The sequence below is a fragment of the Oncorhynchus masou genome, chromosome 5 (genome assembly GCF_036934945.1).
Source record: "Oncorhynchus masou masou isolate Uvic2021 chromosome 5, UVic_Omas_1.1, whole genome shotgun sequence".
Lineage (NCBI taxonomy): Eukaryota > Metazoa > Chordata > Actinopteri > Salmoniformes > Salmonidae > Oncorhynchus > Oncorhynchus masou.
This window is the reverse complement of record NC_088216.1, coordinates 62,869,128-62,886,910: the sequence shown is the minus strand read 5'-3', so window position 1 is coordinate 62,886,910 and position 17,783 is coordinate 62,869,128.

Here is a 17,783-nt window from a genome sequence, read left to right as displayed (position 1 = left end):
TCTGCACTGGTAGGTTCAAGTACATCCACCAGGGGGAGGCATTCACCCATAAATTGTCAATAAAACTACTGTAAATATAGGTGTTTATAAAACAAGCCTTCGATTTCGAGCATTTGTTTGCCCAAACATAAATACGATTGAGGTTTATATTATTCAATACATTATTTAAAACTCTAATGTTTATTATACAGTGGTTAAAAGATCTGAAAGAAAACTAGTTCAAACTAATATGTGATTTTCTCAAGATTTTCTGAAATGAGGAAATGAAGGTAACTAAAAACTTGAAGCTCTGTCTAAGAACTTCTGCATCAAATCCCTCTCAATTGAAGAAGACATCTCTTAAGGCACCTCAGGGAATTATATTCCAGTGTAAATCCCAGATTTAATGTCTGGGGTTTTAGTGTGCCGACACTCTTCCCAGTTTAATGTGCAACTGTGTATTCTGCCGCAGAGATTCACTTTCACATTTGTGCGAAGAACAAGATCCCAGTGAAACAGCAGATTAGGCAAAGTGTAGGGGGTGCTGGCTGATTTTTTTTGTTGCGTGCCTTTGAGCCAATCCAAAAGGCACCGGTGATTACCGACAAATGCAGCTGGGATCAACAGAGCCAGACCCACAGTGGTACACCAGCTCATTTGCCTAAAACATGGATTTATTTATCCATTTACTCATTTCTTTACAGAAGGAGCTCATGGTATGTTTATGATCAAACTCAGGAAACGCCTGTTAGTGATTTGCAAACCAGGTAACCTGGTAAGAAAGTGGATTAGGCTGATACACTGACAATGCAAATTCAGTCTCTGAGCCATCTGTGCAAGGCCACAACTACTCAAATATTGCAGAGCAGACACATCTTTCCTGAATTTTATAACTTTATGAAGTAATCCTTTGTTGTTTAATAGAGAGATATTTTGCCAAATATAAGAAGGCCAGCATTCCGGGGGTCAATCTCTTCACTGTTGACGTTGAGACTGGTGTTTTGCGAGTACTATTTAATGAAGCTGCCAGATGAGGAAGTGAGGAGTCTGTTTCTCAAACTAGACACTCTAATGTACTTGTCCTCTTGCTCAGTTGTGCACCGGGGCTTCCCACTCTTCTTTCTATTCTGGTTAGCGCCAGTTTGCGCTGTTCTGTGAAGGGAGTAGTAAACAGCGTTGTACCAGATCTTCAGTTACTTGCCAATTTCTCGCATGGAATAGCCTTCATTTCTCAGAACAAGAATAGACTGATGAATTTCAGAAGAAATGTCTTTGTTTCTAGCCATTTTGAGCCTGAATTCAAACCCACAAATGCTGATACTCCAGATACTCAATTAGTCTAAAGAACGTGCCATTGGAACACAGGAGTGATGGTTGCTGATAATGGGCTTCTGTATGCCTATGTAGATATTCCATTAAAAATCATCTGCTTCCAGCTACAAGAGTCACTTACATTAACAATGTCTACACTGTATTTCTGATGAAATTTACGTTATTTCATTGGACAAAACATGTTATTTTCTTTCATTTCTAAGTGACGCCAAACTTTTGAACGGTAGTGTATATACAGTCGTGGCCAAAAGTTTTGAGAATGACACAAATATTAATTTTCACAAAGTTTGCTGCTTCAGTGTCTCTAGATATTTTTGTCAGATGTTACTATGGAATACTGAAGTATAATTACAAGCATTTCATAAGTGTCAAAGGCTTTTATTGACAATTACATGAAGTTGATGCAAAGAGTCAATATTTGCAGGGTTGACCCTTCTTTTTCAAGACCTCTGCAATCTGCCCTGGCATACTGTCAATTAACTTCTGGGCCACATCCTGACTGATGGCAGCCCATTCTTGCATAATCAATGCTTGGAGTTTATCAGAATTTGTGGGTTTTTGTTTGTCCACCCGCCTCTTGAGGATGGAAGACAAGTTCTCAATGGGATTAAGGTCTAGGGAGTTTCCTGGCCATGGACCCAAAATATCAATGTTTTGTTCCCCGAGCCACTTAGTTATCACTTTTGCCTTATGGCAAGGTGCTCCATCATGCTGGAAAAGGCATTGTTTGTCACAAAACTGTTCCTGGATGGTTGGGAGAAGTTGCTCTCGGAGGATGTGTTGGTACCATTCTTTATTCATGGCTGTGTTCTTAGGCAAAATTGTGAGTGAGCCCACTCCCTTGGCTGAGAAGCAACCCCACACATGAATGGTCTCATGATGCTTTACTGTTGGCATGACACAGGACTGATGGTAGCGCTCACCTTGTCTTCTCCAGACAAGCTTTTTTCCGGATGCCCCAAACAATCGGAAAGGGGATTCATCAGGGAAACTGACTTTACCCCAGTCCTCAGCAGTACAATCCCTGTACTTTTTGCAGAATATCAGTCTGTCCCTGATGTTTTTCCTGGAGAGAAGTGGCTTCTTTTCTGCCCTTCTTGACACCAGGCCATCCTCCAAAAGTCTTTGCCTCATTGTGCATGCAGATGCACTCACACCTGCCTGCTGCCGTTCCTCAGCAAGCTCTGTACTGGTGGTGCCCCGATCCCGCAGCTGAATCAACTGTAGGATACGGTCCTGGTGCTTGCTGGACTTTCTTGGGCGTCCCGAAGCCTTCTTCACAACAATTGAACCGCTCTCCTTGAAGTTCTTGATGATCCGATAAATGGTTGATTTAGGTTCAATCTTACTGACAGCATTATCCTTGCCTGTGAAGCCCTTTTTGTGCAAAGCAATGATGATGGCACGTGTTTCCTTGCAGGTAACCATGGCTGACAGAGGAAGAACAATGATTCCAAGCACCACCCTTTTTTGAAGCTTCCAGTCTGTTACTCGAACTCAATCAGCTTGACAGAGTGATCTCCAGCCTTGTCCTCGTCAACACTCACACCTGTGTTAATAAGAGAATCACTGACATGATGTCCTTTTGTGACAGGGCTGTTATGCAGTGGAAATGTTTTGGGGGGATTCCGTTCATTTGCATGGCAAAGAGGGACTTTGCAATTAATTGCAATTCATCTGATCACTCTTCATAGCATTCTGGAGTATATGCAAATTGCCATCATACAAACTGAGGCAGACTTTGTGAAAATTTATATTTGTGTTATTCTCAAAACTTTTGGCCACGACTGTACACTAAACAAAAATCTAAATGCAACATGCAACAATTTCAAAGATTTTACTGAGTTACAGTTCATAGAAGGAAATCAGTCAACCAAAATAAATGCATTAGCCCCTAATCTATTGATTTCACATGACTGGGAATACAGATATGCATATGTTGGTCACAGATACCTTTAAAAAAGGTAGGGGTGTGGATCAGAAAACCAGTCAGTGTCTGGTGTGACCATTTGCCACTTGCAATGAGACACGTCTCCTTCGCATAGAGTTCATCAGGCTGTTGATTGTGGCCTGTGGAATGTTGTCCCACTCCTCTTCAATGGCTGTGCGAAGTTGCTGGATATTGGCAGAAACTGGAACACGCTGTCGTACCTGTCGATCCAGAGAATTCTAAACATACTCAATGGGTGACGTCTGGTGAGTATGCAGGCCCTGGGCCATTTTCAGCTTCCAGGAATTGCATACAGATCCTTGCAAAATGGGGCTGTGCATTATCATGCTGAATCATGAGGTGATGGCAGTGGATGAATGTCACAACAATGGGCCTCAGGATCTCGTAACTCTGTGCATTAAAATGACCATCTATAAAATGCAATTGTGTTCATTGTCCATAGCTTATGCCTGCCCATACCATAACCCATCCTCCACCATGGGGCACTCTGTTCACAAAGTTGACATCAGCAAACTGCTCACCCAAATGACGCCATACATGTTGTCTGCCATCTCTTCAGCATGCTAGTGACCAACAAAGATGAGCATTTGCCCACTGAAGTCGGTTACGAAGCCAAACTGCAGTCAGGTCAAGACCCTGGTGAGGACAACGAGCACACAGATGAACTTCCCTGAGACGGTTTCTGACCGTTTGTGCAGAAATTCTTCGGTTGTGCAAACTCACAGTTTCATCCGTTGTCCGGGTGGCTGGTCTCAGACGATATGCCACACCTGTCAGGTAGATGGATTGTCTTGGCCAAAGAGAAATGCTCACTAACAGGGATGTAAACAAATTTGTACACAAATTTTGAGATAAATAAGCTTTTTATGCATATGGAACATTTCGGAGATATTTTTTTTCAGATCATGAAACGTAGGACCAACACTTTACATGTAGCATTTATATTTTTGTTCCGTGTATATATCATATTTATTTGCTTGTTGTTGTTGAGATTTCTCTCTCTGGTGTTCTGCTCATTGGGCCACAGATGATATCTTCATGCCGTCTGTTAGAGGAGCAGGAGACTGAGTGTTGATCAGTGAACTCTAGCTTATTATTTTCCCCAGCGAGTTCTGCCTCCTGCATGCCAGGCCATGCCAGGCCTTTCCTCTGCTCTGCTTTATCTGGCACACCACAGAGGTCTACTCATAAACCTGAAGGGCTTCTGGAATCCAACCACTGGGGATTCTACACTACAGAATCATTTTCAGAAAGAAAAAAAAAAATCCACTGACTGAAATGAGGGAATTCCACCAATTACCGTTTGTCACAAAGTAATCCTGTTACCATTGCTCTGAATATGAAACGGTGTAAACATGGAAATAAACTCGTTTTTGCGACATGAATGTACATGCAAAGGCCCTGTTGGGTTAAGATACACAGCAGCAAACCCTGCTTCAGAAACTCAGGAAAGAGGTGCCACTACTCAATATGGTCACAGTCAAATTGGCTCTATGGGGAGAGATTAAAACATTTGAGGAGAGTTTTGAAAATACATTGAATTGCTACATTTCAGTCATAGTGTGGTGGTGTGATTCAAATCATACATCCACTACTCTATGGTAACTACTCTTGGTTGGGTTTTTCCTCCCACTCAGGTAGAGCCTGTACCACTACAGTTGAATATGGGATGAATATTTAGTGACATTTTATCTGCCGATCTGTGCATAAGCTTTATCTTGTGTCTTTTTCACGCATTGTGAGCCTCCAAGAGCAGGCGATGAGTGGCAAGCATATAATCTTGATTGCATCTCGATGATATTACCTTATGCTACCAAGTGCTCAGGTGACAGCTGGAGGCCTGTGTGTGGAGGGATCTGGGGAACAAGGTGACAGTGAGTGAATGTTAAACACCTGGATTAGCAGATGGCCATTCAACAGACACAAGGTGGCGCCAGCTCAGTAACTTCAACTTTCAACAAGGAACCTCGATTTCAGGGAACTTAGATTTCCGAACTTCCATATTGTCTGTGCAGTCCAATGGATACCATAAAAGAAACTAATTTCACTCCCTTGGTCTAACAAAAGTTAGAAACAACATAATACTTATCATCAAGTCAAACAGAATAAAATTGTACCACTCACATAACTTATTTTCCAAGTTTTCATGTGCTCAAAGATATCCATGTAAATCCAGTTGAGAACATGTTGTTTACATCCAACAGAGACAATGTTGCAAATTGAAGCAGCAGCTCATGAATGTGCTGTTTTGATTAGAGTGTGTGTAACGACTCAAACACACAATTGCCCTAGAGCCATTTATGGTTGCAGTAATCTCCCTGCCCTCAGACTATGCCCCCTCCCAAACTATTTTGAGGGGGGTACAAGTGACACTGCCTGTCTCCCAACCTCCCCCTCTCTTTCTATCCCATTTTGTATGCAGTCTCTCTTTCTGTTAGTGTCTATATCTCTCTCTCTGCCTCCATTAGATCCCCTAATGCCATGCAGCATGGCCTATCTTCAAACACTAATGCTGATGACTGGTCCCTGCAGCGGTACCCCCCCCAGCCACCCCCTAGCTCCTCCACAGAGAGGGTAATAAAGACACAAGCAGGATTAGTGTTTCGTGCCTAACGAAGTGGTGACAGAGAGAGAGGCCATGCCCACGGGCTGCTCCCCGACCCTGCTCTGCTCTGCTGAGGTCTCCCCTGCCTGTGCTTCCCTCTGGTCCGCTCTCTCTCCTCTCTCACAGGGTGCTCTGTGGCTTGCTGATAGACTCTGAGTGGCTGCATTCATAATATTCACATTAGATAAGCACAGAGTGACAGTAGTCTTAAGTGGCTTAAGTACTGTGAGTATCTACCCTCAACCAAGTAAATGTACTGAGTTTCCAGGTTTTCTGACAACATTCTTCCTGTGCAATGAGAAAGCATGTTTGAATTAATGTGCAGTTTAAAAATGTCTGTATTAGGCTTTACATATAGTTGAAGTACATAGCTGTTTGCTGGTGACCTGGTGACTGGAGGTCATGGGGCCTATGTTTATGCGTATCATTCTTAAATCACTGTGGACTTAAACAAATGTAAAACCCTATCGTTTTACATGTCTGCAGAACAGTGGGACTGGGATCTTGTAAATGTTGTCACATTAGATAAGTGTTACATGTGAGATTCCTTTGATTGTACACAAGGGAAGCTGCCGGCCTATGAAAAGGGAAGAGCCAGTGTTGATGGAGAGCCGTGTACAGGACTGGACAGGTGAACCATGCAGCTGCTGCTCCCTCTGTCACTCCCCAAAAACACAGCATGACCGATCAGGGCATGGCTCTCACACACAGCGGCCCACTTTTCACACGATAGCTATCTCAGACCACGTTACGCACATCTCTTGGTTGGCTCACGTTGTGGGTTGGGTAATGTAATTTACTGTAGACCCCCAGTCTATGCACTACAGACATATGGTGACTATCAATGTTCTCCCTTCTTCAATACAAAACCCCATTATGGTCTCTCCCGCCTGTCTGTTTCAGGTCCTTTCCCCTCCTCAAGCTTTTTGCCTTTTACCTTAGTCACGCTAGTGTGGATTCACACGCCAGCAAGGCCCACTGTGTGTGGAGGAAAGGCCAAATTCTGTTAATACTTGGCTAAGCTTACATGTTCATTCACACTTGATTATATGGAAAGCCGATGCTTCTAAATGTTGATTGAAATATATTGGTAAGGCAGAGAAACAGAGGCCTCAATTCACTCCCACTCCTTATTTCTTATCAGATCCACAGAGCATAAAGAACTACACTAAAGATTGTATGATCATTTACAGGGAACTCCAAAAGTATTGGGACAATGACACAGTTTTTGTTTGTTTTGGCTCTGTACTCCAGCACTTTGGATTTGAAATAATACATAATACAATGACTGTGAGATTAAAGTGCAGACTGTCAGCTTTCATTGGAGGGTATTTTCATCCATCGGGTGAATCGTTTAGAAATTACGAATAATCCTGAATGAAATAGTGAGTAATGATAATTGAGAAAGTTACAGAGGCACAAATATCATACCCCTCTCCGACTCATCATTACTCACAGTTCATTCAGGACTATTCGTAATCATGGTAGCATCCACATGAATGTAGAAGTGTTTAGAAACAAATTCCATAATTATTTACAATAAATGTAACTCCAAAATGACACTGTCATGTCTTGTTATGTCTGTTCCTGTCCTTTCTCTTCACTCTGTCTCTCTCTGCTGGTCTTTTTAGGTTACCTTCTCTGTCTCTCATTCTTCAGCTGTTCTACATCTCCCCTAACTAGCTCATTCACTCTTTCACACCTGTTCTCTCTTCCCCCTCTGATTAGGTCTCTATTTCTCTCTCTGTTCCTGCTACTTTCAGGGTCTGATTCTTGTTTGTGTTTTTGATGCCAGAAGCAAGCTGTCGTCTCGTTTGCTTCCACCTTGTCCTATCCTGTCGGAGTCTGCCTGGCAGGTGCATCCTGCACTATACTACGTTCTTTTTGTTCCATTGTCAATGTTGGAAGAGGATTTATGCCATTCCTGTTTTTCATTAAAGAACTCTGTTTTCTGTTAAAACCGCTTTTGGGTCTTCACTCAAGTACATAACAGAAGAATCAGACCAAGAATGGACCCAGCGGCTCCGGACCCTTTTCACTCCGCCGTCGAGATCCAGGGAGCGATGCTAGGCAGACACGAGGAGGAATTGTCTGCTGCTCGACATGCCGTTGAGACCCTGGCCGTCCAAGTCTCCGACCTCACAAGACAGGTTCACCAACTCCACCTCGATCCACCGCCCACTTCCAGGGTTTCCGAGTCTCCGGAGCCCAGGATCAACAACCCGCCCTGTTACTCTGGGGAGCCCACTGAGTGCCGCTCATTCCTCACTCAGTGTGATGTGGTGTTCTCTCTCCAGCCCAACACTTACTCCAGGAGCGCAGCCCGCATCGCCTACGTCATTTCTCTCCTTACCGGACGGGCGCGTGAGTGGGGCACGGCAATCTGGGAGGCGAGGGCTGAGTGTATTAACCAGTTTCAGGACTTTAAGGAGGAGATGATACGGGTTTTTGACCGTTCTGTTTTTGGGGAGGAGGCTTCCAGGGCCCTGTCTTCCCTATGTCAGGGGAATCGATCCATAACGGATTATTCTATTGAGTTTCGCACTCTCGCTGCCTCTAGTGACTGGAACGAGCCGGCTTTGCTCGCTCGTTTTCTGGAGGGTCTCCTCGTCGAGGTTAAGGATGAGATCCTCTCCCGGGAGGTTCCTTCCAGTCTGGACTCCTTAATAGCCCTCGCTATTCGCATAGAGCGACGGTTTGATCTTCGTCGCCGAGCTCGTGGAAAGGAGCTCGCGTTCTCCGTTGCTCCCTCTCCACATCACTGCCACCTGCCGCATCACTGCCACCCTCCTCCGCCGGCTCGGATGCTGAGCCTATGCAGCTGGGGGTATCCGCATCTCGGCCAAGGAGAAGGAACGGAGAATCACCAATCGCCTCTGTCTCTACTGCGGCTCCACTGGTCATTTTGTCACCTCATGTCCAGTAAAAGCCAGAGCTCATCAGTAAGGGGAGGGCTACTGGTGAGCGCAACTACTCAGGCCTCTCCTTCTGGATCACGCACTACCTTTCCGGTCCATCTCCGCTGGCCCGGTTCATCTGCTTCCTGCAGTGCCTTGATAGACTCTGGGGCGGAGGGCTGTTTTATGGACGAGACCTGGGCTCGGGAACATGACATTCCTCTCAGACAGTTAGGGAGCCCACGGCCTTGTTCGCTTTAGATGGTAGTTCTCTCCCCAAGATTCAGCGTGAGACGCTGCCTTTAACCCTCACTGTCTCTGGTAATCATAGCGAAACCATTTCTTTTTTAATTTTTCGTTCACCTTTTACACCTGTTGTTTTGGGTCATCCCTGGCTAGTGCGCCATAACCCTTCTATTAATTGGTCTAGTAATACTATCCTATCCTGGAATGTTTCTTGTCATGTGACCTGTTTAATGTCTGCTATCCCTCCTGTTTCCTCTGTCTCTTCTTCACAGGAGGAGCCTGGCGATTTGACAGGGGTGCCGGAGGAGTATCACGATCTGCGCACGGTGTTCAGTCGTTCCAAGGCCACTTCTCTCCCTCCACACCGGTCGTATGACTGTAGTATTGATCTCCTTCCGGGAACTACTCCCCCGGGGTAGATTATACTCTCTGTCGGCTCCCGAACGTAAGGCTCTCGAGGATTATTTGTCGGTTTCGCTCGACGCCGGTACCATAGTCTCCTCCTCCTCTCCCGCCGGAGCGGGGTTTTTTTTTGTTCAGAAGAAGGACGGGTCCCTGCGCCCATGCGTGGATTATCGAGGGCTGAATGACATAACAGTTAAGAATCGTTATCCGCTTCCTCTTATGTCTTCAGCCTTCGAGATCCTGCAGGGAGCCAGGTTTTTCACCAAATTGGACCTTCGTAACGCCTACCATCTCGTGCGCATCAGGGAGGGGACGAGTGGAAGACGGCGTTTAACACTCCGTTAGGGCACTTTGAATACCGGGTTCTTCCTTTCGGCCTCGTTAACGCTCCAGCTGTCTTTCAGGCACTAGTTAACGACGTCCTGAGAGACATGCTGAACATTTTTGTTTTCGTTTACATGGACGATATCCTGATTTTTTCACCGTCTCTCTCGATTCATGTTCAGCACGTGCGACGCGTCCTCCAGCGCCTTTTGGAGAACTGTCTTTATGTGAAGGCTGAGAAGTGCACTTTTCATGCCGCCTCTGTCCCTTTTCTCGGTTCCGTTATTTCCGCTGAGGGCATTAAGATGGATCCCGCTAAGGTCCAGGCTGTCATTGATTGGCCCGTTCCTAAGTCACGCGTCGAGCTGCAGCGCTTTCTGGGCTTCGCTAATTTCTATCGTCGTTTCATCCGTAATTTCGGTCAGGTGGCAGCTCCCCTCACAGCCCTTACTTCTGTTAAGACGTGCTTTAAGTGGTCCGTTTCCGCCCAGGGAGCTTTTGATCTTCTTAAGAATCGTTTTACATCCGCACCTATTCTTGTTACACCTGACATCTCTAGTCAGTTTGTTGTTGAGGTTGACGCGTCAGAGGTGGGCGTGGGAGCCATTCTTTCTCAGCGCTCTCTCTCTGACGGCAAGGTCCATCCTTGCGCGTTTTTCTCTCATCGCTTATCGCCGTCAGAACGTAACTATGATGTTGGTAATCGCGAACTGCTCGCCATCCGCTTAGCCCTAGGCGAATGGCGACAGTGGTTGGAGGGCGACCGTTCCTTTTGTCGTTTGGACTGACCATAGGAACCTTGAGTACATCCGTTCAGCCAAACGACTTAATGCGCGTCAGGCTCGTTGGGCTCTGTTTTTCGCTCGTTTCGAGTTTGTTATTTCTTATCGTCCGGGCTCAAAAAACACCAAGCCTGATGCTTTATCTCGTCTCTTCAGTTCTTCTGAGGTCTCCACCGACCCCGAGGGGATTCTCCCTGAAGGGCGTGTTGTCGGGTTGACTGTCTGGGGAATTGAGAGGCAGGTAAAGCAAGCACTCGCTCACACTCCGTCGCCGCGAGCTTGTCCTAGGAACCTTCTGTTCGTTCCCGTTCCTACTCGTCCGGCCGTTCTTCAGTGGGCCCACTCTGCCAAGTTAGCCGGCCACCCCGGCGTTCGGGGTACGCTCGCTTCCATTCGCCAGCGTTTCTGGTGGCCCACTCGGGAACGTGACGCGCGTCGATTTGTCGCCGCTTGTTCGGTCTGCGCGCAGACTAAATCTGGGAACTCTCCTCCTGCCGGCCGTCTCAGACCGCTTCCCATTCCCTCTCGACCGTGGTCTCACATCGCTTTAGATTTCATCACCGGACTGCCTTCATCAGCGGGGAAGACAGTTATTCTTACGGTTGTCGATAGATTCTCTAAGGCGGCTCATTTCATTCCTCTCGCTAAGCTCCCTTCTGCTAAGGAGACGGCTCAGATCATTATCGAGAATGTTTTCCGAATTCATGGCCTTCCGTCTGACGTCGTTTCCGACAGAGGCCCGCAGTTCACGTCTCAATTTTGGAGGAGTTTTGCCGTTTGATTGGGGCTTCCGTCAGTCTCTCGTCCGGCTTTCATCCCCAGTCTAACGGTCAAGCCGAACGGGCCAATCAGACTGTTGGTCGCATTTTACGCAGTCTTTCTTTTCGTAACCCTGCGTCTTGGTCAGAACAGCTCCCCTGGGCAGAGTACGCCCACAACTCGCTTCCCTCGTCTGCTACCGGTCTATCTCCTTTTCAGAGTAGCCTCGGGTACCAGCCTCCGCTGTTCTCATCTCAGCTCGCCGAGTCCTGCGTCCCCTCCGCTCAGGCTTTTGTCCAGCGTTGCGAGCGCACCTGGAAGGGGGTCAGGTCGGCACTTTGCCGTAATAGGGCGCAGACTGTGAGGGCCGCTAATAAGCGTAGGACCAAGAGTCCTAGATATTGTTGCGGTCAGAGAGTATGGCTCTCCACTCAGAACCTTCCCCTTAAGACAGCTTCTCGCAAGTTGGCCCCGCGGTTCATTGGTCCGTTCCGTATTTCCCAGGTCATTAATCCTGTCGCAGTGCGACTTCTTCTCCGCGCTATCTTCGTCGCGTTCACCCGGTCTTCCATGTCTCCTGTGTTAAGCCCGTTCTTCGCGCCCCCGCTCGTCCCTCCCCCCATCCTTGTCGAGGGCGCACCCATCTACAGGGTTCGTAAGATTTTGGACATGCGCCCTCGGGGCCGTGGTCATCAGTACCTAGTGGATTGGGAGGGGTACGGTCCTGAGGAGAGGAGTTGGGTTCCCTCTCGGGACGTGCTGGACCGTTCGCTGATCGATGATTTCCTCCGTTGCCGCCAGGTTTCCTCCTCGAGTGCGCCAGGAGGCGCTCGGTGAGTGGGGGGGGGTACTGTCATGTCTTGTTATGTCTGTTCCTGTCCTTTCTCTTCACTCTGTCTCTCTGCTGGTCTTTTTAGGTTACCTTCTCTGTCTCTCATTCTTCAGCTGTTCTACATCTCCCCTAACTAGCTCATTCACTCTTTCACACCTGTTCTCTCTTCCCCCTCTGATTAGGTCTCTATTTCTCTCTCTGTTCCTGCTACTTTCAGGGTCTGATTCTTGTTTGTGTTTTTGATGCCAGAAGCAAGCTGTCGTCTCGTTTGCTTCCACCTTGTCCTATCCTGTCGGAGTCTGCCTGGCAGGTGCATCCTGCACTATACTACGTTCTTTTTGTTCCATTGTCAACGTTGGAAGAGGATTTATGCCATTCCTGTTTTTCATTAAAGAACTCTGTTTTCTGTTAAAACCGCTTTTGGGTCTTCACTCAAGTACATAACAGACACAATGCATTATTTACCATTCATTTGTATTGGGCACAAAATAATCTGAAACACAACCAAAACAAACAGCAAATGCATCCAACAAGTTTGTAGAGTCACAAGCTTGATGTGATCATTGCGTACTAGGAATATGGGACCAAATACTGAACTTTGTACTACTTTAAAACACATATAAGTAAATTTTTCCTGATACTTTTGGTCTCCAAAAATGTTGGGACTATGTTCAAAAAGTTCTGCACATTTTACACGGTTCACCTGGATGAAAATACCCTCAAATTAAAGATGATAGTCTGCCATTTAATCACAATTCAAAGTCCTGGAGTACAGAGCCAATACAACAAATAATGTGCCACTGTCCCAATACTTTAGGAGATAACTCTATTACCTCATTGAGTAGCATCCCATTGGGCAAAAACTGGTTGAATCAACGTTGTTTCCACGTCATTTCATAAAATAAAAAACTAATTTGATTTGAAAAAGTTATCAACGTAATGGAATGTTGTCTTTTTTTCACCCAAATGTTCAACTAAATCCAATGATTTGAAATGTTTTGTTGATTTAACGTTGAATTCACATTAGTTGACAACTCGACCAAATGTAAATTAAAACGAGATGTTGAACTGACGTCTGTGCCCAGTGACATGGCTGGTTCTATTATTGATAAGGGCTGAAATTTGGAGGTAAAATATTGTTTCTTACTTTCTTTGTATTTGTAAATAATTGGCCTCAACCAGGGGCTTTGTGCAAGCGAAGAGGCATGCAGGTTTATCCTCTTTTTACCAGTATAAACCTTGTAGATTAACATAGTTTACCTGTCCCTGGTATGCTTTTGCTATTCTATCCACTAACTCCAGCTCAAATTAACCGGATTCCTCACATTTATTCCCACACTTTTTATAGTAAATGTGACTTCAATGTCTAAAACATTTCCAAACAATTTTCCCTCAACAACTTCTCAAAACTAGCATGAAGATATTTTCCTGAAGTGAATGCTGTTGTTATTGTTGTTGGAATGGACACTTTCAGCTTGGACTGTCATTTTCCTGGCATTTGGATATAAACTACCTATGGACAGATACAGTGGTATCTTAATTATGTCCGCTTTTCTCTTTCTATTCACATACTTTTGATTTCCACTTAAAAGAGAAAGGTGATATATTCCTATGATTGGAAATGTTCAATGCCTCTTCTTGAAGGGGGTGCGCTGTCCTGTGCAGATAAGGCTGGGCATGCGAGATGTGCCTGTCTGAAATGAAACCCTGACAAACAGAAGAGCGCTGTCTTCCCAGACACAGTGGGAGAGGATGAGGCTGGGATGGAAGCCTTTGAGAGCAGTGCCTTTAATATCTGCACCGCTGTAACATCAGTAAAGTGACATTTCGGCAGCACCATCGAGATCCAACGGTGGCCATGCTGCTCCCACAATCAATTATCCAGGCATAACATCCTGCCAGTGTGCGGACATGAATCAGTCCAGGACCAGGCCTCTCCTCCGCCTTGATTCACAAGAAAAGAGATGGGGCCTTTCATTCGACCCCTAAGAAAAGAGAAAAACACTCTGTTTGCTGATAAGAGGGAGGAGAGAACTTGCGAATAGACCTAAATCATTTTGGGATTATTCAGTGATGGTCAATGTGATTGCTTCACCAATGGTGCAATCTGATGGGCACTGGAATAATAATGACTATAAATGGAAGGAAGATATTCCTCATATGGCTCAATAAGGTCTTTCCTGATAAAACGGATAACTACACAGATAAGAAAACATGTTACAATACGGAGTGCTCAACGAAAACCAATACATAGATTGTTGCTATAGATAGGACATACAGAGGGTTTCAAAATGTGTTCTAATTCTATGGTCAATCAAAGCTCAACTGGCCCTTTTGCGTTTTCCATCTCTGCTATTTCACTTTTCACTTCAAAATGTAGTGTATTTAGGGCTCTAAATAAACATGTTAAATTGGTAGCACTGGTGCTACTGAAGCACAATTTTTAAAAGTTAGGAGCACAACATAAAATGTAGGAGCACCAGAAAATAAGATGTTTTAACTTCCACTGAGATACAGTATTGCCTATATGAATTCTAGCTACTTCTGAAGCACATGATGTGCCCTAGAAAGTAATACAGAACCATGTAAATACATTTGTTTATTAGAAAAAGCAAAAATATTTCTACAAATACCTGTCATTGAAATTAAAATGTGATTTGTGGAATATTAGGTTTCTACATGATGTAAAAGCACTATTTTTCTATTGAGATGCATTACATAGAAAACAGTACACTGTCCTTTAGAACGTGTGTGATGATGACGTGCAAGAGAGCTGAGGGAGTTTGATTAAAATGAACCACGGTGCACTGGTCTATGGCCCATGATGTGAACAGGCAAAAGAGGTGAGGGAGGAGTGCCTTTCTCAACTCGAACAGTAGGCCTCATCTGTGTCGCTTGTTCATGTTGTTAACAAGGCAGGATGGTGTATCGTTCAGAAATTATTTCAATTTCAACATATATGTTCACATTTTCAAACTAGTTTTCATTGGGAAGGTAGATTAATAATTATCTGGGTGATTGTTTTTAAAGACACACTTGTGCTCCCATAAAACAATTCCAGGTCGCACAGCAAAATATTAAGGAGCATATGTGATCAAAATGGTGGCACTTTAGAGCCCTGAGTGTACTGCTTTAGTGGCTCCCATGTATAACTATACAATTATTTGTCTTAAAACTGTGAGGTGTTTATTTGTTTATTATATCCCCATTAGCTTTTGCAGAGGCAGCAGCTATTCTCCCTGGGTTCCACAAAGAAACACAAAACATGACATTTAAAATACTACGATATACAAACAATACAAACATTTTGTTTTATATAATAATACAAACAATACAACAACAAAAAATAATGTGTGTGTTAGAGTGTGTCTGTGTTTGTTTGTGTGTTTGTCCCCTCACTGTCCCCACCATTCCATGAGATGTGGTGTAGTGAGGTGTACAGTATAGGAGTGGGAGTGATACTTTTATGGTCACAGTAGGCCTATATGGATGTTTAGGTAATGAGTTGTGTTACAGTGTGTGCCACGTGCAGCTGTGTGGTGTACATTGTTTTGAGTGATGAGCAGTAGTTTATCAGAAGCCAAGCCGGCTGTACATTTCCCAGCATTGTACAGTACTGCGAGGATTCAGACGCTGCAGCCAGTCAGTCAGCCAGCCAGCCAGCCAGCCAGTCAGCCAGCCAGCCAGTCAGCCAGCCAGCCAACCAGTCAGCCAGCCCTGCTGTTTCTGACAAACAGAACCCCTCCACTCCACCATTTCATTTCCATCTGTATCCTATCACTGGGCTGTCAGCGACCGGATTGGCCTGTAGTTTGCAGGATGAAAGGAGGGAGATCCTGTTGAGTGAATAATCTTGCCAGTTTACAGAAGAGAGTGGATGTCGACTTGATAGGCTGTGGGTTGGTTGCACACAGATTTGGGATTCATGGGCAATCCCATAGTCCCTTTAAATCTGGACGTGTGGATGTGAAATCAATGGTACATCCATACAACCGTTTGTTTGCTGGGCTCTGAGACGCTTTGAGATGAAAATGAAAGTAATGGATCTTCACCTTAAGGCTTGAGGACATGGAAGAGAGAACCTTAACAAAGGGTTTAAGCATTGAATATTCCGTTCTCTCCAATAATATGTGGAATTTTCCGGTATTATTTAAGTCTTTCTGTATTTTATAAAACAATTCAATTAAACTAATAATTGTATACTATTTTTTTGTATATGGTTGTTGGCATTAAGGTAGGCTATACATGTAAAGTGGACCTCAGACAATACAGTGCATTCGGAAAGTATTCAGACCCCTTGACCTTTTCCACATTTTGTTATGTTACAGCCTTATTCTAAAATGGCCCCAAAATGACAAAGCGAAAACAGGTTTTTAGAAAGTTTTGCTAATTTATAACAAATAAAAAACAGAAATATCTCATTTACACAAGTATTCAGACCCTTTGCTATGAGACTCGAAATTGAGCTCAGGTGCATCCTGTTTCCATTGATCATCCTTGAGATGTTTCTACAACTTGATTGGAGTCCACCTGTAGTAAATTCAAGTGATTGGACATGTCAAAGTGTGTACAGTGCAGCCGTCTAGTTCGGCTAAAGACTCCCCATATTATGCTGCTGTTTACTTTATATGCAAAGTATGTCTGCAGTCTGTTGTGCTCCATGATCCCTGGTTAAAGTACTTTACTCTGAACATAACCCATAGTGGTAGTAGCAGCATCAAGGCCAGGACCGAGGTGGCTCTCTGTAATGTATAATACACTTAACTACCCTCCCTATTGATTGTCTGCATTATCTGCAAACAAACAGGTGGCAAAGCAAATAGGGATGCTACTTTTCATTACAGTCGAACAGTGACAACATCAGAACAAGTCTTTCATTACTGTGTAAGTGGCCCTCCCATTCACATTAAGGTGTAAGCAGAACAGAATTGATGAATACTTACGGTGGTTATATTATTTATTGAAACTTAGTTGTACTGCATTTATCTGCAATTGAATATCAATAGAGGTGGGGGGATCAATATACTGAAATATGACTCATGAAATCTGAATTATGAATATATATGTTGGCTGTTAAGACGGATACATTTAACCTTCCACCACACCCTCCACAACAATGCCTTAAGCCCAGTACGGTCCTCTTTCTTCCCAGAGTGCACCAGTGCAGCCCCAGGCCCTCTCCAGCCAGCAGTTCATGCCACAGCAAAGCGCATGGAGGAGAGCATTATTAAATTGGCTCTGTGTAGGGCCTCCAGGTAGCTCCCAGGACCAGACGCAGAGAGAGTGGGAGGGGGCTGTTTAGTTGCTTATTATTAAGATGGATGGAGACTTAAGCCCCAATACGGAGCTTCAGCTCGTTTTCCCAGACAGACCCTCTTTTTTTCACTTGGTCTCTCATAATACAGAGCCTGCTGGAATTCTACAATATCCTTTATCTTCCGTTATCATCATCAACAAGCCTATTTGTAGTTGGCTGAACCAATAATCAATAATATTCATTAATAATCATTACCACTGGAAAGCAGTGGGACCAATTACTAGAAAGACTTTGTGTGTGCATGCATGCCTTTATGGTGTGTATGTGTATCTGCGTCTGTCTGTGAATGTATGTGTGGGCTCAACTGTGTCCCACTCAAGGTTCAGGAATAAGAGGAAAATGTGCAACAACAAA